Raw genomic sequence first — 21,892 nt, 5'->3', positions numbered from 1 at the left:
GACTTACCAGATATATCGTCTACCATGGATGCTTTCTTCATAGACTTCAACAGAGCATGTGATAAGGAGTCAAAAAACAGACTACTCGTGAAACTGAGCAACCCCTAACATGCCAGATATTTCCTGAAATGGATCGAAGAATTCTTGATAGGTCGTAGACAGAAAGTAAGAATCAATCCCAAATGCCCCTCATGGAAACTAGTTCAGTACCACAAGACTCCGTATTGGATCCTTTACTTTTTAGACTGCATGTAAGAACTCCAAAGTATAGTTGAGCCCCCAATGCCAATATACGCCGATGTGAAAATCTGGTGAGACAACAGGAGACGCAGATGCATGCGCACTTCAGGCAAACTTAAACATTGTGATTAGCTAGTCTAAAGAGTGACTGAAGCCTATCAATACGACAGTGTGTCTACATACAGATTAAGGACATGAGGGTTAGTAGGTACAGCATAGAGGGAGAATCTGTGCCCCAAGTCTGACCTCACAAGGACCTTGGTATGACAGTGAGCTATGATATTAAGACCACACCTCACTGCCACTGGGTCGCAGCTAAGGGGTTTAGAACCCTACGGGCTTTGAGACAGATGTTTACCAATTCAAATACTAGCATGTTCACCACACAATCTTAGTGAGATCCAAACTTGAAAACTGCATTTAAGCTGCAATCCTCTGTTTAAAAGGTGGCTCAGATATCTTGGAAACAGTACAGAAGGCAGCTACCCGTGCAATTCCAGAACTCCGGGGTTCACCACACAAAGAGCGGCTCGAGAAGCTAGATCTCTTTGCTCTGTTCTACCGCAGATTAGGGGGTGATCTGATTTCGATTTACAGAATACTATGAAATGATTTTAGACCAGATATAACCTCTTTTTCTCCCAACCAGATGAGGACAACTCATAAGGTATAGCAGGCAAGTAGAAAAGCCAATAACGAGTAAAATACTCGTGGCATACAGGATTTTACAGTCATTCATTTGTAGTGAAATACTCTTATGACGAGGACGCGATTGGTATAATGGAAACAAATAATATTATAAATACTCGTGGCATACAGGACTTTACGCCATTCACTCTTAGAACCTGTTACTCGAGGCAGCGGTGTCTGCCTCCTCAGTTGAATCATCCAAGCGAAGAATAGACGCTCATAACATATGCCGTAGTCTAGACAGAACAGAAAGCTTTCTGTTTTTACTATACAATTCTGAATCAGTACGTGCTGTCATAATATACGAGGGAATTTTTCAAGAAGGTTAAATAAACAATTAATGTTATAATTTTTCAAGAACAGACTTGGACAACGATATTCTGTAGGCTTGACACTTCACAAGCAACTAACATGACCTGACAACGGCCTCGAAATCTGACTTTGGCGCTAGAGATCTATCCTAATAAATCAAAAGTCTTCAGTAATAAGGACAGGAGGTCTATTCACCTATAATAATCCTTGAATTTTGTTACACTGTGGAGGTACAATCTCGTTTTGAATATATCAACAGAAGGTGCTGATATTACGTGTTCTGGTAGAGAATTCCAGTAACTCACTAGGTGCGAGAAACGAAACTCCAGACATAGACGATATGATCTCCGTGTTTGGACTTTCTTCGAATGTCCTCCCAAATGATAATTCCTAGACGGAAGGACTTGATAGGGCATGTTAGTACCAAGGTTATCGTTCAGGATACGATAAGCCAATATTAGATCACCCCGTATTCTGCGGTAAGATAACCGAAATAAGTTGAGGTGTTTCAGTCTGTCTTCATAAAATAGACCAGATAGACCTTTTACCATTTTAGTCCCTGGGCTTTGGACTCGTTCCAGCATATCCGCCTCATATTTGAAACAAGGTGATGATGCAACGGATGTTCTAGTTTTACAACTAGCTACCAGTAGCACCTTCTATATTCGATCGTTCCCAGTCAGATAGAAATCAGAAGTCAGACGAGAAGAGGCAGGAAAGATATATTTGATTCGTTACCAATATATCGAGGACCTTTTCTATAAGCTGGCTAATGAAACGTAGGAGTTGTGTCCCACGCCGTGTTGAAACGTGATCTGGTACGGATGCATGACCGAAAGCCTTCAGTTAAACAAGTCCACTTAAACAACATGGTCAGCATCCAATGTCGAACACTTAATGAGCTATTGATTTTGGGGAATTATTTACAGCTACAGATCACTCCCCCCCTAGTGAGGTAGTGATGCCCCTAAGACGTGACCAGCCAGAAGTTTAAACCCAACGAGTTTGTCGTTGGTGAACACTCTTCTGATAGCTTGCTTCGTTTAGCAGCGTCTGGTCGTCTTTCCTTAAACCATGGGACCAAAATGTACAACATAGCAATAAAGAAATATAGTACAATGAAAAATTCCGGTTCCTTGCGAAACTTCGTCGTTCTTTTCCAGCCGTCCTGGAAAAGAGGAAAAATAGAACGTGTGAGTACATATCAAAAATACACTCGTACTTGCATAGGGACACAAGATGAGCGGGAAAAAAAATGAATAAACTAATACACTTACAAAAAGCGTAAAAGCGATCGGAAAAAAAACGGTTTTTTTTTGTATATAAAAATATATATATATACGCTCAAAAAAATTAACAAAAATGGTTTGTTTTTTTTGTTTTTTTTATATAAATAAAAAAAATGAGCATATTGAAAAAAAAATTTTATAATAAACTATGCAAGAGTAATTCAAGATAAAGCTTATGTCCTACGTGCAATATTCGTTAAGATATTCTGGAAATCTTACCCGTCTTCCAGAACGCGTTGTTTTAGGTTTATCTATCGACGTTGACGAAGTATCAAGTTGTGTGTCGGCTGTCGTGTAGGGTATTACGAGTGTAGTAGCTGTGTCGTTTGCTTGTACCGAAAGAAAATCGACGTAGCTAGGGTTTCCTTCTAAGTACGCTGCTTTGAGTCGATCGATACCGATGCTATCGTTCGTACCGTTCTTATCTACTACATAGTACTTAGGTTCGCGTTGAAGAACTTTGAAGGGTCCTTCGTATGCTGATTCGAGGGGTCGTCGATGTGAGTCTCGACGAACGAAGACGTGTGTACTATGTCGTAATTCGGGTTGAACGAAAACATCAGTTGATTGAGGTCGAGTGTGAGCAGGTTTAACTGAACGCATAGCGTTTGTAAGCCTACTCGTGTAAGAGTTTAGATCCATGTTCAATGAAGAAGCTGAAGGATCTACGAATTCTCCTGGGAGTCGGAGTGTCGTTCCGTAAACGAGTCGAGATGCCGTGTATCCAATGTCAGCTTTCACTGCGTTGCGGATACCTAGCAAGACGAGTGGAAGAGCGTCTGTCCACTGTGAAACGTTTGAAGCTGATAATGAGGCTTTTAGTTGTCGATGAAAACGTTCTACCAACCCGTTTGCTTGTGGGTGGTAGGCGGTCGTTCGGAAGCGCGTGATTCCTAAAAGTGAGGTTAGACAACGGAAAAGTCCAGATTCAAACTGGTGTCCGCGGTCTGTAGTGATTGTGGAAGGGCAGCCGAAACTTGCTACCCATCGTTCGACGAAAGCGCGGGCCACGGTTTCAGCAGTAATGTCCTTAATCGGTACTGCTTCTGGCCATCGAGTAAAACGGTCTACGCATGTTAGGAGATATGAGTATCCGTTCGAGTCGGGTAAGGGTCCTACCAAATCTAGATGGACGTGGTCGAAACGAGCGTCAGGGGTTTTGAAAGAACCTAAGGGACATTTGTTGTGTCTTACGACCTTAGCTTTCTGACAGCTAACACAGGAGCGTGCCCACTCCCTCACGTCTTTATTCATGCCAGGCCAGCAAAAGCGTTCGGCTATAAGTTTGACTGTTGCACGAGCACCTGGATGAGAAAGATTGTGCAACGTATTGAAGACGTTGCGGCGATAATGTTTTGGTACAATTGGACGATCCCTACCTGTAGATGTGTCGCAAAGTAAGGTTTCCTTACCTGTTCCCATCTGCCTAACACTTAGTTTAAGAGTTGTCCAGGATAACTCATGCTGAAGATCAATGTCTTCTTTTTGAAGCTGAGCGAGTTTAAGAAGGTCGATTCCTTGGAAACTGTTTAAGGAGCTAATTCGAGACAAGGCATCTGCGACTACATTGTTTGCTCCAGAAATGTGTTGTGTGTCTGAAGTAAACTGCGAAATGTAGTCGAGTTGTCGAGACTCTCGCGGTGAGTACTTGTCTGAAGATGAATTTAAAGAGAAGGTAAGAGGTTTGTGATCGGTAAAAAGCGTGAATTCTCTTCCTTCGATGGAATGTTGAAAATGCCGTACAGCACAATACATAGCTAGGAGTTCCCTACCGAACGTGCTGTACCTAGATTCCGCGTCTAACAACCGTCTCGAGAAAAATCCTAGAGGTTGCCACGAGTTGTTAACCCATTGTTGTAAGACTGCTCCGGTTGCTGAGTCGGATGCGTCTACTGCGATACTAATGGGCGCTTGAGTGTCCTGATGAGCAAGCAGGGTTGCTTTAGCGATGTGTTCCTTAACTGTGGAGAATGCTTTACGGGCTATGTCGTCTAAACTAATTGATTTCGCATTTCCACGAAGCTGATCGGTTAACGGTTTCATAAGGGACGCGCATTTAGGTATGAACCGTCTATAGAAACTTACGAGTCCGTTAAAAGTTCGTAACTGCTTGATCGTGGTCGGTTCTGGGTAATCCAGAATGGCCGCCACTTTGCTCCTAAGGGGTCGGATGCCTTGGGCATCAATAGTGTGTCCTAAGAAGTCTAAGGAGTTAGTTCCGATTTGGCATTTCTGAATGTTGATAGTAATGCCATGCCTTTGGAGTCGATCGAAAACAATGTCCAGATGCTTGAGATGTGATTCTCTGTCCGGACTTGCTATTAGACAGTCATCAACATACGCATGTACGAAGTTGAGACCTCGGAAGACATCGTCGATAAACCTTTGGAAGGTTTGAGCCGCATTTCTTAAACCAAAAGGCATTCGTAGAAATTCGTAAAGACCGAAAGGAGTGATGATGGCGGTTTTAGGAATGTCGTCAGGTGCCATCGGTATTTGGTTATAAGCCTTAACCAAGTCGATTTTCGAAAAGACAGTTGTACCTTTCAAGGTAGCTGTCAAATCGTGAATATGAGGCGGCGGGTAACGATCGGGAATGGTTTTTGCATTCAGACGCCGATAATCACCAGTTGGCCGCCAATCATTGCTGTCCTTTTTAGGGACCATGTGCAATGGGGATGCCCATGGACTATTCGATGGTCGAATTATCCCTAGGTCCATCATGTGGTCGAATTCGTTTTTAGCTAACCTAAGCTTCTCGGGAGCGAGTCTTCGAGCCTTCGAAAATACAGGTGGTCCTGTAGTCGAGATGTGATGTGTAACATTGCTGGTTACACAAGGTAATTTCGATTGCGATTGGTATATCCCGGGGTATTTGTCGAGTACTGATTGGTACGAGGGGTCTATGGTGTGCTTAATCGTGACTGGGGATAACCTGCAACCAGAACAAGGAGTTACGCAAACAGATAACCTAGTGTTTCCGTCTATTAACCTTCGTGAGCGTGTGTCGATGAGTAGATTGTGGTGTTGTAACAGGTCTATACCAATGATTGGCATAGAGACGTCTGCAACAACGAAAATCCAGTGTATGGGTTTGCGTAAACCCACGTTAAGGTAGACGTACCTTTTACCGTAAGTAGCGATCGGTTTTCCGTTTGCCGCCTGTAAACTTAAAACAGACTCGCGAAGTCTGTCGTCGGGATTTGCTGGAAGAACGCTAACTTCTGCGCCAGTGTCGACGAGGTAGCGAACTTTCGTTGTCACATCTGTGACGTATAACAGACGGCTGTGTTCGCCGGCTACGGTTGCCGTTAACGCGTGCCGGCTGGGAAGTTTCCCGAACTGTTTTTCGTGTCACTCGATTTTGGGGTCGGATAATTGCAGGGCTAGAGGATTTACCGTACTGGTTGTGATACCAGCACCAGTCGGGGTTGTCTGTCTTTCGTGGTCGAGAGACAGATCTCTTACGTGAAACGCTCCTACGTGAGGATTTTGACCGACTACGGTCATTACGAACTCTAAGATATCTTGTAAGCGTGTGACATAGTTCGGCCATGTCAGTCGAGGTCGATTGGGGTTTTTCTTTGATGGAAAAAACCTCGGCCTTAGAAAATTTGGTGATTTCCAAGATTCGATCGGCAGATGCAGCTAGTTCATCTATGGCATTGTTTTGAAATGAAACAAGCACTGCCTGCACCTGTTGAGGGAGTTTAGACAAGAAAAGTTGTCTAAATAGGCCATCATCGAAAGTTAGTTGGCCAATGACTTCTCTCATTCTAAGCAACATGTCCGTCGCAGAACCATGTTGTAAGTCGATATTGTTAAGGAGTTGGTCTAGCCGTTGTCGATCAGTTAGGTCTCCGCGTTTTAAAATCGATAGTTTAAGCGTTTCGTAAGGTTCGGGAACATCACTAGTAAACATACTAGGTGTTACGTACCTGTTAAACTCGCGCGGTAACGCCTTAACTACCGCGAGAAATTGTGTGCGCGAGTCCGTGATTCCGTGCATGCAAAAATCGGCTTCTGCATAGCAGAACCAGGACTCGATATTGTCGGGCCAAAATGGCGTTAACTGAATCGAAATAGGGGGAATAGACTTTAACTTAAAAACCTTGGGTGAGTGTTCCGTCATAGTAATATAGATAACGAAAAATGTCTAATTAAAATATATCCGAGAAAAAAAAATTCGCGAAAAAAAAGTATATCACAATATATAAAATTCAAATAAAGAATAACAATGAATAATAATATTCCAAAATGGAACAGACTCACAGTATATTGACTTGGTGTACCAGATCACGTCGGTCTCACCAATGATGATGCAACGGATGTTCTAGTTTTACAACTAGCTACCAGTAGCACCTTCTATATTCGATCGTTCCCAGTCAGATAGAAATCAGAAGTCAGACGAGAAGAGGCAGGAAAGATATATTTGATTCGTTACCAATATATCGAGGACCTTTTCTATAAGCTGGCTAATGAAACGTAGGAGTTGTGTCCCACGCCGTGTTGAAACGTGATCTGGTACGGATGCATGACCGAAAGCCTTCGGTTAAACAAGTCCACTTAAACAACATGGTCAGCATCCAATGTCGAACACTTAATGAGCTATTGATTTTGGGGAATTATTTACAGCTACAAAGGACTCGTTGCTTTAATCCCTTATTCCAAATGTGGTCACACTAAAGTCGGGTATAATAATCTAAAAAATTCCTCATCCAAATACTGGAAAGATCTAAGAATAGACCATAATGCCCTATAAAATTTTGCAGCAGCAGTTTTAGAGTGCGTGGTTTTTTTAAGGTCAATTCTTAGTATGACTCCTTAATCTTTATAGTTTCTTACTTTGGGTACCACAAATCCACATATTGTGTAGCAATACGAATCATCGTAGTTATTTAGTTGAAATACCACACTCTTGTTAGGATTCACTCCCAGTGATCACCTGTAGGCCATCAACGTTGATGGTCTATGTCGAAAGATTGGAGGCCTACTCGAGTTAGACTGGGACGGTGTAACGAATAAGCTAACTTCGAGGTCACACCTTGCGACCAGCACCTTACGTGGATTGCCCCATCGACGTATCAAGGGACCATGGATGCTCTGAAGACTGTACAACACAAAGCACGTTATTACAAGAATATATTTGTTAAAGTAGATACAAGCGAAAGTAGAACCACTGCCGCATGGGCCAGTTCATGGCGTATGATTAACTGATGCCCGTTGACTGTCCTTGACCTTGACAGGAATCGATGATGTGTTACATATTCAGTGACCCAACTGCCGGATGATTTGGCTAGGGTTCAGTGACATTTCACTGGCCCTACTCACTCGTCCATCCATGCCACCAATGAGTTAGGATCATCCTGTAATACTATTTTATCTGATATGCTGTATATGGGTCTCCAAATCTTTATGTCATTGGCGAAGAGTAGGATGGATTACTTAGCTACAGTTGATAGTTCACTTACATAGAGTAAAAAGAGAATAGGGCCGAGCATTGTGTCTTAGGGAACTCCACTTTTTACAGGTTCCCACGATGAGAGCTCCATAAACTCTTACCCTTTGTCTCCTGTTATGAAGAAAGTCACTTATCCAGTCTATGACTGTATAATGAAGTCCCAAACTTTCACGTTTTAATTTAAGATCAGAATGGGAGATCTTATCAAAGGCTTTACTTAGATAGATGAAAATCACATCTACAGGAATATTTCGATCTTTTGCCTCAGCCCAATCTTCTCCTACAGTGAGAAAATTCGTCAAAAATTATAGGCCTTTCCGAAAACCATGTTGTTCCCTGGATAAAAGATCATGTCCTTCCACATAGTTTATAACAGCCAGACGAATAATCTTTTCCATCAGTTTCACAACTACACTAGTTAAGCTAACGGGTCGGTAGTTACTTACTAAATCTCTACTTACAACCTTATATGCCGGACTAATTATCGCGTCTTTCCAGTCTCTGGGCAATTTGGACTGCCGCAGGTATATATCAAACATCATCGCTAAATGTTCAGCAATTACATCTGTTTGGGCCCTCATAACCCTAGGATGAATATAATCAGGACCACTGGACTTATCAGGTTTGAGATGCTGAAGTAGTCTTAAGACAGTAACTGACAGTTACTGAAATATTCCGATAAAGCTTCAGCTTTTTCGATATCATTTCTTGCCAGTATTAACGGATTTTCTTGTACCAAAGTGATGGCATTCCATCACTTCTCTGAGTTCGCCTCTTTATATACGAGAATATCCGTTTCGGACTATATTCACAATCCATGACCAATTGTTTTTCATATGACCGTCTAGTCTTACTAATTAACGCCTTACAAGTATTCCTGATCTTACAATAACTGGATCTGTATTGTTCTAAGCCAGTAGAGATGAACATATTCCAGTGCTTATTCCTACGCCTAAGAAGTTTCTTGACTTGTTCATTTATCCATGGTGGACTATTATTCGGTCTAGGTGGTACCAAGTATGGTATGAACGGGGACGTGACTGTACTAAACTTGCCTTTAAATATAGACCACGCCTCTTCAACTGATGAGCTAGTATCTAATGACCAATCCATCTTAGCAGCACACTCCTGAATGGCTGGTATATTAGCTCTCCATATGTCTGGGTGAGGCTTAATCTGATCGTATATCATGTCGCTAGCTCTAAACGTGAATGATAAAACTGCGTGATTACTATTTACTAACGGGGGAAGGCTATATAGGTTGGCAATATCCTCAGTCTCATTAGTGATTACGAAGTCCAACAGAGAACAACCTTGGTTTGCACCAAAACGTGTAGTTTGGGATACATGTCGTACTAATGCATGCTCCACTACTGTTACCAGAAACCGACTATCAAAGTAGTTTATTGATCCTGTCGTGGTCATCTCAGTTCAACTGATGTCCGGTGTATTGAAGTCTCCCAATATCAATCATCTGTTATTTGCACTCCATAACCGAATGTGCTCTAAAATAAAGTCATCAGCTAAGCAGATTGGGTTGCGATAGATTACACCAAGTACAAATGTACAACATCCGATAGTGGGCTCACGACTAATGACTTCACTAGTTCTACTATCATGCGATTCGTAAACGGAGGAGCGGACATTTATATTATTGGCTATGTATAGAGGGACACCACCTCCTTTCCTGTGTCAATGTCTATCACTTCTTAGGCAATGGTATACGGGTAATTCTGGGATAATATCGAAGTCATGGACTAACCAAGTTTCCGTCACAGCTACAATGAGTGGCCTTAATTTGTCAACTGATGCTCCTAGATCATAGATTTTATGTCTTAGACTACGAGCGTTGGCATATAAAACTCCTAGGGAGAACGACCTATCCGCACAGGCCCTGATAGCATTCGCTCCGAAGACCTGATTATTCGAAAACCCACCAATCGGAGATTATTCTCACCGTTTTGTCGAAGGTTTTCTAGTTCGGCTAGTGATGTCTACCTTTTTATTCTATCTTCAAAAGACATATCCGGTCTAATTCGAATGTCAGAATTGTCGTGACTATGAGCGCTACTTAACAGAAGATCACGTTGTTTCTCTGACCCTAGGATTACCTTAAGAAGTCAACATGGTCGGGGTTGAACACTGTCAACGGCCCTTTTACTGTTGTAACCAATTTTCGACCTGAACACCTCTAGAGTTATCTGGCAATATGCTGCGGATACATTCTCCGAGCTTCTCTAAATCATGGGCGTGTCTAATTTCGAGATCTGGATCGCCTAACTCTTGTAATTTACACATAATAATATTTGGTGAGATTAAGCTCTTTTCAGTCAAGCTAGGGTGGTGTTCTAACTTACTATCAGAGCGCGGTAGTGCATTGAGTGACTCGGAATGCGAGTTCACCAGTGACTTGCCAACCAAGTGCGTATTACCTTTAGCCTTTTTCCATTTTCTTTTTCTCCGTCAGATTTACAAATGCACTAGTTAAGCTAACGGGTCGATAGATACCAACTAAATCTCTACTCCCAGCCTTATACACCGGACTAATTATCACGGCAATCTGGACTGCCTCGCCAAAGGTTCAGCAATTACATCTGATGGGGCTTTCATAATCCTAGGATGAATATCATCATGACCACTGTACTCATTAAATTTGAGGTGCTGAAGTTGTATTAAGACAGCACCTCTTCAATAACTACAGAGTTCATCAACAAGCCGCCACAATCACAATGAACTCCTTTAGAGTTATCTGGTAAGGTGCTACGGATAGATTCTCCGGTCTTCTCTAAATCATGCACGTGTCTAATTTGGGATCTGGATCGTTTAACGCCAGCGAATTACTCACAATAATATTCGATGCGATTAAATTCTCAGTCATGCTAGGGTGGAGTTTTGCAACAATATCAGAGTTTAGTAGTATATTGTGTAACTCAGAATGCGAGTTCACCAATGACTTGCCAACCGAGTGCGTATTACTTATAGCTTATTTTCTCTTCTTTTTCTCCATACTGCCGTCCATTTTTCATCACTCAAGACGGCCACACCGGAACTATTTGGGACGGTGACAGTTTTATCTGTGTCTTAATTTCCATTAGAGATGCATGACTACCCATCTCAATATTAAGTGGCGCTCCTCACCTCGCTAGTTTTGAGGGAAATTTCACTTTTCCGTCAATCACAGTGGGGTGTTTAACGTGCCGTTTGACAGCACCGACAACACTGACACATTCTTCACTGTCAGTACTTGTGTTACCAGCGCAACCACTATCTTTCTTTTTGTAGGTCGATGCTAATAGGCTGATAGCCTCCTGGATTACTAACGTCCTATTTGTACAGCAGAAAATGCGAAGCCAATGCGAATTAGGCTTAGAGCACCTTTTGTACGCAGCCGGACTAAGACGGGCATACATCTTATGGAACCACTTTTTACTTTCATCATACTGCATCCCTTCATCCACGGGGAATAAGCAGTTCAGCTTTCCGTATTTGTAAGTACTGCCAACAATTGTAATCAGATTACAGTTTAAAACACAATATGATCACAATAGGGACACAAGTATCAGAGTCAATGAGAAAGGAGGTACCACAAGACAAAGTTTAGCAAAATTTCAAATCTTAACCGAAATAAATCAAGTTGAAGTAGACCAAGAATGCTTTTCGATGCAACAAATACACAAAAGCAGAGATAATCACGACGCGTACGAAATCGCTGACCCTTCCTGTATAGAATAAAAAAGCTTTCGGTTGATCAGCTTTATCATCTGTCAGTAGAGGGCCGCAAGTGCCCTCAGGTAGAGACCTAAGTATATTTAATAATAAAAAGAAAATTATATGTAAATCATACTGAAATACTGTCCCAAGTCCTTCTGTCGTGTCCGGTTTCCTCCTAAAGAACTCCTGGGACGATGTTTGGACCACCTCAGCCGGCAGCGAATTCCAGAATTTTACTAGTGCATAGAATGAAACGTGTGCCTACAGCCCATTTCACCATTCTGTATCACCAATTTTCTGGGTGTTACCCCCAAGTTTGGTGTTTGTACTGAGTTTAATTAGGATTTCAACACTATATTTTTACTCTCTGAATCGAACAAAACAAAACTGTTCAGGACTGAGTAAAAAAAGAGTTTCAACGTTACCAGAACAGGATTACCTAGAAAAACATTTTGTCTTATGTAACTTGAGACTTCAGACAATAGGAACCAACATTACTAGATGTTTTTCAACTTCTGAGAGCTCTAAAGATGATTTACTCAAGTTTTATTCGTGGTTTGCAACGTGTTTCGAATGGACTAATCTACACTTTGAAGTGTCAAATGTATGTCCGCTTTTGTTCACCCAAATTTGAAGTCAAGTCATATCCTTTTAAAGTGCCAACTTATAATCTTGGTTGCACACGTCTCCTCAAAGTTTCACATCGTTGGCAAAAGAAAGAATCAGAGGATGTTTTCTAAGAGAGGTTTTGTATAAAAATTGATCGAGGAAGAGGTTGTATCGACTATTTCTTGTAAGACACTAGTTAACATTTTGCTTTATCTCGATTTTCTTTTGTATTATATGTAATAAAAAGTTTAATATGCTTATACTTATACATTTATTCCAAAAACAAACAATTTTTTGCCAATATGTGTATATTTATTTTTTTTCTTTAAAAAAAGTCCTTCAGAAATCGCTTTTACGCCATCTCGGGTGTGTGAGTTTATCTAACTTTTTCGCCCGCCTTGTGTCTTTACGCGCGTGCGAGTGTATTTAGACATGCACTTACATTTTCTTTTTCTTTTCCAGGACGGCTGGCAGAGATGATAAAAAGAGCGATAAATTTTACGAGAAACGGAAATTTTAATTGTCCTTTGTTTCCTTATTACTATGTTGTACTACATGGTTATTTATTGTAAGGAAAGACGATTAGACGCTGCTAAACATAGCAAGCTATCAGAAGAGTGTTTATCAACCTCAAACTCGTTGGGTTTAGAAATCTGGCTGGCCACGTCATAGGGTCATCACCGCCCCACTAGGGAGGAGTGATCTGTAGCCGTTAATAAAAGCCCAACTTCAATAGCTCAGTAAATGTTTGACATTGGATCTTGACCACATCAGTTTTAATGGACTAGCATGGCTGAAGACGATCGGTATACGAAGGACCCTTCAGAGTTCTTTAACGCGAACGTAAGTACTATATAGTCGATAAGAACGGCACTAACAATGGCATCAGTATCGATCGGATCAAAGCAGAGTATTTAGGAGGAAACTCTATCCACTTCGATTTTTTAGCGGTAATTAAATCCCCAAAATCAATAGATCAGTAAATGTTTGACATTGAATGCTGACAACATTAGTTTTAATGAACTAACCTGGCTAAAGACGATCGGCCATGTCTTCGCACCAGATCACGAGTTGGAACGCCGTACTCAACTTTTCCCGCGGTAGCTAGCTAGTTTAGATCAGTCATTTCTCGATATATTGATAACCAATCAAATACGTCTTGCAACCTCCTCACTTCTGATTTTTGATTTTACTGAGTGGGCACGATTCATATACAGGTTTTGTTGGTTAAGGTGTTGGCAAACTACAATACTTGTGACATCTTCAAGGTCATAGTTCTTAGTTCTAGTAGACCGTAACAAGTCATTTTGTGGCATGTGTTAGATCCATTTTGAAAGTGAAAATCCCTCCATACATACATTTGTGATTTCTTCCTTACGTTTTCTTTATTTGTATATATTGTTAACTTTTTTGATGCTAATTAAGACTGTAACGTTTAATTTTCTTGGTTTTACTATCGTTTTTTATTGAGTCTCTATGTTCCTTACTGAACTGTATCTAGTTTGTTTTAATTGCTATTATTCTGGCGGCTGCTATATTTTCTGCTCGCTCTTTGATTGTGCGGTTTGATTTTGACTGGGATCGTGCATTTTTGGTTGTAATTTGGAGCACTTTCCCAGAAATTGAAACACCTTGTGTTATAGAACAGCCGCTCAAACGAAATCTTACTTGATCTATCCAGAAAGGATAGAATAACACTCACCTTTTGGTGTTTTCGGTAATTTTCATATATTTCTTACCACTTTGCTATTCATTGTAGTTTAGATTGAATATTTTGGTATAAATTGTTGGTTGAATAGCCGGATGGTAATATTTGTTTAGGTAAATTTGTACATTTGTATATATGATGAAATTTACAACCGTTGTTACCCAAAACACCTTGTTCTGATTTTGATTTGGGTCACGAGTCTATAAAGCTATTCCACCGTTATTCGGCCACATCCGGACCTATTGGAATCTAGGTTTGGATCTTACAGCATGAGAAAAGCTAAGTTTACTCTAACCCTTAAAGTCGATTATTTGTATATAAAGCAAGCCAAACAATTGATGTTGACAAAATGTCTCACTGTTACACTTTTTTGATGAGACGTAAATGATGGATCCTATAAAAAGCTTTTGAGAAGTCATGGTGTATGACATTGTAGCGGTAAATAAATCTCCAAAATCAATAGCTCTGTATGTCTTTGACATTGCATGCTGACCATATCAGTTTTAATGGGCTCACCTAGCTGAATGCGGGTGGAAACGCCGTGCTCAACTTCTCATGCAACCGCTAGCCAGTTAGATCAATCATTTCTCGATATGTTGATAGCTTATCAAATATGTCTTCGAACCTTCTCACTTCTGACTTTTGACTTCACTGGATGAGCACAATTCATTTATAGGTGTTACATGTTGAAGTGTTGTTAAACTAGAAATACCTGTTGTATTTTCAACATCATCCTTTCTCTTGTGATCAAGGACGGTTGTTCATCAGTCCACTACAGCCAGCAGGTTGGTTATACAAAAGTGAACCTACCTGGAACCATGCTGTTATTATGAATAGAATTTTGAGTCGTCTTGGTCACCATCGTATGTCATAGACTTCCTAACTTACGCGGTTATTAAGAGAAGCACTATCTGCTGTCAGCTCTGCTGTCAACCTCCTTTGAACATTGATGCGATGTGAATCAGCTTTCAGTTTTACGGGACCGCACCTCAAGATTGAAACTGCTTCTTCCAATAGAGCAGAATGAATCATATCCTGGTCAGGAGAAGTGTCTTTTTTTAGATGCTTCAGTTTCTGATTCAGCAAGACGGTACTTAGGTTTACCACTGAGAGTCGTGTTCAGTTGCAGGTGAAGCTCCGGTCGATGTGTTTTGTATGTTACGGTTTAAATGTCCCTCAAGAAGCTTTTCGACATCACCATCATCTTTGGTTGGGCCATGAGGACTTAACAACTTGGAAAGTCCAGTTTCGGCTTATTGGAGAGAGGCTTAATGGAGGAATAAGCTTTACGGATAAGGGACAAATTTGTAGATTAGGTTTATCTGATAATCAATTCTACCTTCTCTTACAGACTTTGTGAATATTTTTTGCTTGTTATAGCTGTCTATGTGTACTACTATAACTAGTTTGCGAAACAAACAGAATCGGGACAAATCAGACGAAACAGCAGGCAAGTAAAAAAGCCAAGGACGAATAAATAACCCTAACTACAAACAGACAAGGATGTTCTGATTAGCTGGTCTAAAAAATGACTGACGACCGTCAACGTACCCAAGTGTGTCTACATACACATTAAAGATACAAAGGTAAGTAGGTACAGCTTGGGGGAAGAGTTACAAACTATTTAAACAATGTGAAATCAAAGTGGGTGTACTTGGGATCTTACCCTCTATTTGAAGAGTAGTGGTTAAACATGAGTGAACAAACTCCTGACGATGCACAAGCCACAAACGTTCTCCCACTAGAATTCCGATAAGTAATCAGTGCACAAGAACTGACGCAGAAAGAGTTTAGGTGACCTTTCAACGTATGCTAACACCACACACCCTGATAAATAACTTACTGTGATAAGTATACTTAATGATTCTTGAAACCACGACATAAAAATCCTTTTTTTGTTTGTCACACTATATGTAGTCACATTTATATTCACGATCTATTGTTTCTCTGTGTCAATGTTAATGAAACGGATATAATTGTTTGGTTGCATACAACCACACTACCGCGATTGTTGAAAACAAAAACTGCATCTGCGGCCTGGTCGAAAAGTCATACCACTGGTCCTCGCCTATATGTTACATGTTGTGGAATATTTTGGATGTCGTTATTTATCAGCTATTCACAACATTTTTGCCGTCACACATCAATTTCCGTGATCTTCGTGCTTGTTACGTAGCGTTTACTCCGGTCTATTAGTAGCTTGGCGTGTATGTTGCTCATAACTCGGGTGAATGTTTAGTCAACACGATTTGGTTATTTGTAACAACGCAAACTCAGGCAAGTGAAGTCCACCATTTATCAAGTTAAAATTAGACCGAAATCAGAGCTTCAAGCAAAAATGAGCTCTAAAATCATTTACATATGACTCACCTCACTAATTATGGTTGTGATGAACATGAGTGTTAGTAGTTGTTTTTAAATTGTGGACTGAAGCAACCGAGAGTTGAACTATTTATGAATATTAAATAACTTACTAATATACAGCTGTAAACAGTCCTATCCATCATAAGTATCATCGTTTTCGACTGGACTGATATATTATTACGTAAGGTATCTGAGAAAGAAAAATTATATGAGTAACAATTGACGTTGATGGCCTTGTAACAGCACAGGTTGGTTGGCTAAGAGTTGACCCCAAACAACCAAGCATATGCTAAAACAGTATTGTTCAAGTATTCATTCACTTCCTTACCTTTTGTAAGCGTTATATTCCCTATTATCTTATATTGAATGTTGAGAGCCTTTGTTTGTCTGAACAGATAATCCCACGCTCCACTGTGACTGCGCGAAGATCGAAATAAAGACCTATTCACTACTTCTCTGGTTTCTTCTATCAATAGCACGAGGGTTACCTATAAGGCACGAAAGCCTTTTTTGCTCGCCTTCTGAACATTTGCAGGAATTGTGCATAACATTACTGTGGGTGCCACATAAATTAGCCAAATATTCTTCGCAAGTAAAGCGATGCGTGTTTGTTCTGAGCATGGTAACTAAAACACGTCGTGGTTAATACTAGTTTTGATGTCTGTTATAGGTTTAACAAATAAATTTCTTTTAACAGAATCCGCAATCACTGACCAAATCATAGACAAAGTTTTAATGCCTGTCGGCGAGTAAAATCTAAATAGTGATTACCAGTTACTTCATTATTGTATGTAAACAGTGAACTGATAATAGCATTATGAACGTTGTAATTGCATTTTTCTCAGATTTCATGTTGCTAATTAAAGTTCTTGAATACGTTTTTTTGGTACCTGCAGTTTGTTTAATAATACCAAATACCTCGATGGAATTCTAGAAGGGTTAGAAAATGAAGAGCATTGTTTACAACAAGTAAGACAGTTATAGGTACATCCTATCAGCTGCTATTTCATTTACTTATCGAAATTGATACTGATAACGAAGTTTAACCGTTTTTTTCACGACTGATTTGTTAGTTTTCAGAATTGCGTCGAGGGAATCTTGTTTTTTCTTTTGTGAATGTGGAGGCCTATCGATGCGGAGGCTGCTGCTACATTTGCGGTCTTCATCTGCATTTGTTCGTGTGTATGAGAGAGGAGGGCTAGGTCATCTGCGAAGTCCAAATCCTCTAGTTAATTCTGAGATGTCCATTGTATTCCGTGCATCCCCTAAGATATTGAGGTTTTCACAATCCAGTCAATCACCAGAAGGAAGAGGAAGGGGGAGAATAGACAGCCTTGTCTGACTCCGGTCCCTACTGGAAATGCATCTGTCAGCTGTCCTGCATACACGACTTTGCACTGTAGTCCATCGTATGGGTTCTGGATAATGTTGACAATCTTCTGAGGAACTCCATAGTGTTGAAGAAGAGTCCATAATGTTCTCCTGTCCACACTGTCAAACGCCTTCTCATAGGTGATAAAGTTAATGTATAGTGACGAGTTCCACTCGATTAGTTGTTCCACGATGATCCGTAGTGTCGCAGTTCGGCCTATGCACGACCGATCCTTACAGTATTCTAATATACACATGGTTGTCTCTCTTTTGGAACTTATAGAGTATGGAGCAGGCTTTGTTTTAGCGATTTGTTTAGTTTGCTTGTAAGAGGATTACTCGGTAGGAGATGGAACCAACCCAGTGTTTTAAACACGATTTAAAAAGGTATTTTGCATAGATAAGTCAACATCAATACCGTTGGTTCGTGACATCTCATTTGTCATAAGGAGCCGCAGTTTAACATGCTCCGCCCTACGGACACGGGTTGATTGAAGTTATCTCCCCACCATCATATTTGCTGGTCAGTAACGCCACCCTCCCTCCTTTTATGATAGGCTTTCTTACGTTTGTGGTATGTATGAATATAGCTTTAATCAAGGCCCATTGCTGGAATACACTGTATCTACTAGTTCCATGGTACAAGGGAATGAAGTGGCTAAAGCATTTGTATTATGGGTTAGACATCCATTTATTATATCATACTGCTATGAAGGCGAAAGGAGAAGAGGAAGACCAAAAAACACATTGCGCCGAGAAATAGAAACAGACATGAAAAGAATGAACAAAACTGGATAGAACTGGAAAAGAAGACCCAGGACAGAGTGGGTTGGAGAATGCTGGTCGGCGGCCTATGCTCCATTGGGAGTAACAGACGTAAGTAAATTCTGCTATGAAGATAACTAATGGTATAAGTTATAAGAGACAGGTCAGACTATATGTGGTTACGAGATGGCAAGAACTAATAACAAATTAAAGGATATGAAAGAGTAGAAGATTGTAAAATTTTCAGGGCCGGAAACACAAGACATTGATAACTCACAAGAACTTTGGACATTTCGAGCTTCTTTTAATCGGCCTTAGTTGATCAGCATCATCAAGATTAGTGAGTTGTATGTCGGCTTGTAATAGAAAAAATAAAAAGACATGACACTTAGGTAGGACAGTGTGGTTTTAACCATTAGAGAGATTCGGAATCTGAAAGTGAGGGTTAGGAGCAGAAGGACATGATTAATAATCAATGAATAGTAGGAGAGGATAAAGAATGTGTTCTGTAATTTGGTTATACTCATATTAACAACAATGGGGTTCGTTATATTCTTGCTCCGTCTAGATATTAGGTGGTCCATAATAAAGTGTCCCATTAATGGGCGGGAGTTCAAGGAACAGTTGATGAAGCTCTTTAGAGCCTAGTAAGAAGATTATCAGCCTTTTAAGTTTGGTAAAAGTGTCACAATTACGGAAAGGTATTGGCAAACTATTCCACAATAAAGCATACTTTTGCCGGTATGACTGATACAAGGAGTTCATTGTCTTGCTTCAGAGTTATATCATACATATAGTCTACTAGGCATGTATCACATGATCTGGACCTAAGAAATCCATGTTGGGAGACCGAGATGAGATTATTAGTAATTACATGTTGGACTAACGCCGCCTTAACTACTTTCTCCATCACTCTAGACACCACTGAAGTTATGTTTATGGGTCGGTAATTTTCAACATTTGCTTCAGGTCCTGCTTTAATTTTGGGAATGATGTGTGTAGTTTTCCAGGCAGTAGGGTAATGCGCTGTAGAGAGTGATATCGCAAATAGTTTGAGTAATAAAACACATATTATCGCACCCACGTTTTAGCATGCTAGCCGGAATACCATCTGGTCCATCAGTGTAGGAGTGTTTCAGTGTACTAATTGCCTGAGAGATATTTTGCACATTGAAGCCTACATTAGTTATCTCACAGGGAGGTGCTGGGATTAGTTCTGAATCATTTAATGGTTTTTCATCGGTTAACGAGGTACAAAAGTGTTCAAAAATAGTTTGGTAACAAGTTTAGGATCTTCGTATACTTGTTTGTCTTTAATAAATATGTTCCCTCTCGATTTAGGACGTTTAGGTTTATTTTGAAAGAGTACGGTGAGTGCAGAGGGGTTATTATTAAGTCCGACAGCACGTTTTTTCTGTTCGACTGTTTTTGTGTACTTATTGCGTCTGTTCAGACAAGTATTTGAATCATCGTTACTAAAGCGGAAAAGTAATTAAAGTTGTGGAATCGAGTACAATGTCTTTGCAGACGTCTTCGTATACTGACCGGCATATACAGATCTTCGGAGAACTTAGGTCTCCAGTATTCTAAAAGTGTGATTTTGTTGATGATACTTCTGATGTTGTGATAAAATATATTGGTTAGTGTGTCAGTATTGTTTGCAGTAAAGAAAGTTCCACAATCAGTACTTCCTAGGTAATTGTGGAAGTTATTCTAATCAACCTTGCTATAGTTTCTACGAAGGGTTGCATTTTTACGTCTACCGGTTGTGTTTTTTATATTCAGGCTACATACGACAACGTTATGATCACTACCTGGAAACGTTTTTCCAATATACACAGTATTGGGGGTGAGGCCACTGGTAAAGACTAAATCCAAGATATTTTGATGTCTGGTAGGGCTACTAACATATTAAGTCCTCTATCCTAGTTCTAGACATTCAATAAATGAATCATAACGTTTCGGAGCCTTGACTGGAAACCAAGAAATCTCAGGCATATTGAAGTCTCCACAAATGAGCTTGCCTGTGAATGGGAGGGATGATGCTGGTGTGAATACCTCTGATAATACTGCTATTTCACCTATTGCCACTTTAGGTTGCTGGTAGACACAGCCGAACAGTAAGGTAATGGAATTTGATGGCTTTAAAACAATCCACACCGAGTCCTTCAGTTTGTTTAGTTCAGGCATATCGCATAGTAGTGAGTTTAAGGTAGAGTGAGCATAAATAAGGCATTCTCCGCCTCGTCCTTTCAATCTATCACTTCTATATAGGAAATAGTCATCAAGAGATATAATTAGGTCGGAAATATTATTGTTAGTCCATGATTCAGATACCATTATAAGCGATGGTTGATATATGAATACAAACAGAGCTAAGTCCGTCTTTTTATTGCAGATCGACCTAGCGTTGATAAGACACATTAAATAAATGGCCTACTAAGTTGAAATGAGTGAGAGTATCTTATGTCCTTCAACAGATTACCTTCGCCGTGAGTGTAATGAGCATGGCTATTCTGAGAAGGGATAGAATTATTCTTCCATACCTTTCGGAACTCCTTTAAAACACCATCAGATTCAATCCAGCTTCCGAAACGCTTGTTCAGTATTATGCGTTGAAAAGCCTCGCTCAAGTCCACTGGCTATTCGAACGGGAAGTTTAGTCCTAACGTGATTTACATTTCTCAAACTTTTGCTGTGTTCTTACGCAACAAAAGTATCATATCCAATCCAAAGAATCTATTCTGAGCTATACGTTCGGTAGATTACTTCTTTTTTGTGTTTCACTCAAATTAATAGTTAACTGTGGTTTTGCCTCAGCTCACTACCGGTTTTTTTTTATAGTTTTCACGTAAAGGCTAGCTTTAGCTTATCGTTAACTGTTTTTATACATTTTTGATAGTTTTTGTTTACTGTGTGTTTTTTTATCGGTCCTAAATTTACTGCTTATATTTTTAAGACAGTCTAAATCACTAGCCATGAAAAATTCATGCAAGAGACCTGGTTGCCGTTTTGCCGTTACATCTGGCATGCAATGTGACAACTGTAAAGGTTGGTTCCATGAAGCATGTACAGATCTAACAGCAGCAGCCTATAGCAGACTCAGCAAGTCTGATCGTAGGTGGGTATGTGTTACCTGCAACACCGATACGGTAGTTATGTTGGGTACTATCATTACTTTACTGACAGGTCTGAGAGATAAGTTGTCTGAGAATTCGGTAAATGATATCATCATGACGGGTAACAAAGCTGGAACGCATAGGGCAAATAAGAAAAAGGATACTGACAGGTCGGATATCGACGGTGCTGTTAACAGCACGAGTGATGATGTGTTGAAACTCAGCACCATCCTAACATCGACTGTCATCGACT

This window comes from Schistosoma mansoni, chromosome 1 (assembly GCF_000237925.1).
Source record: "Schistosoma mansoni strain Puerto Rico chromosome 1, complete genome".
In the NCBI taxonomy this organism is placed as follows: Eukaryota; Metazoa; Platyhelminthes; class Trematoda; order Strigeidida; family Schistosomatidae; genus Schistosoma; species Schistosoma mansoni.
This window is presented reverse-complemented; position numbering follows the sequence as displayed.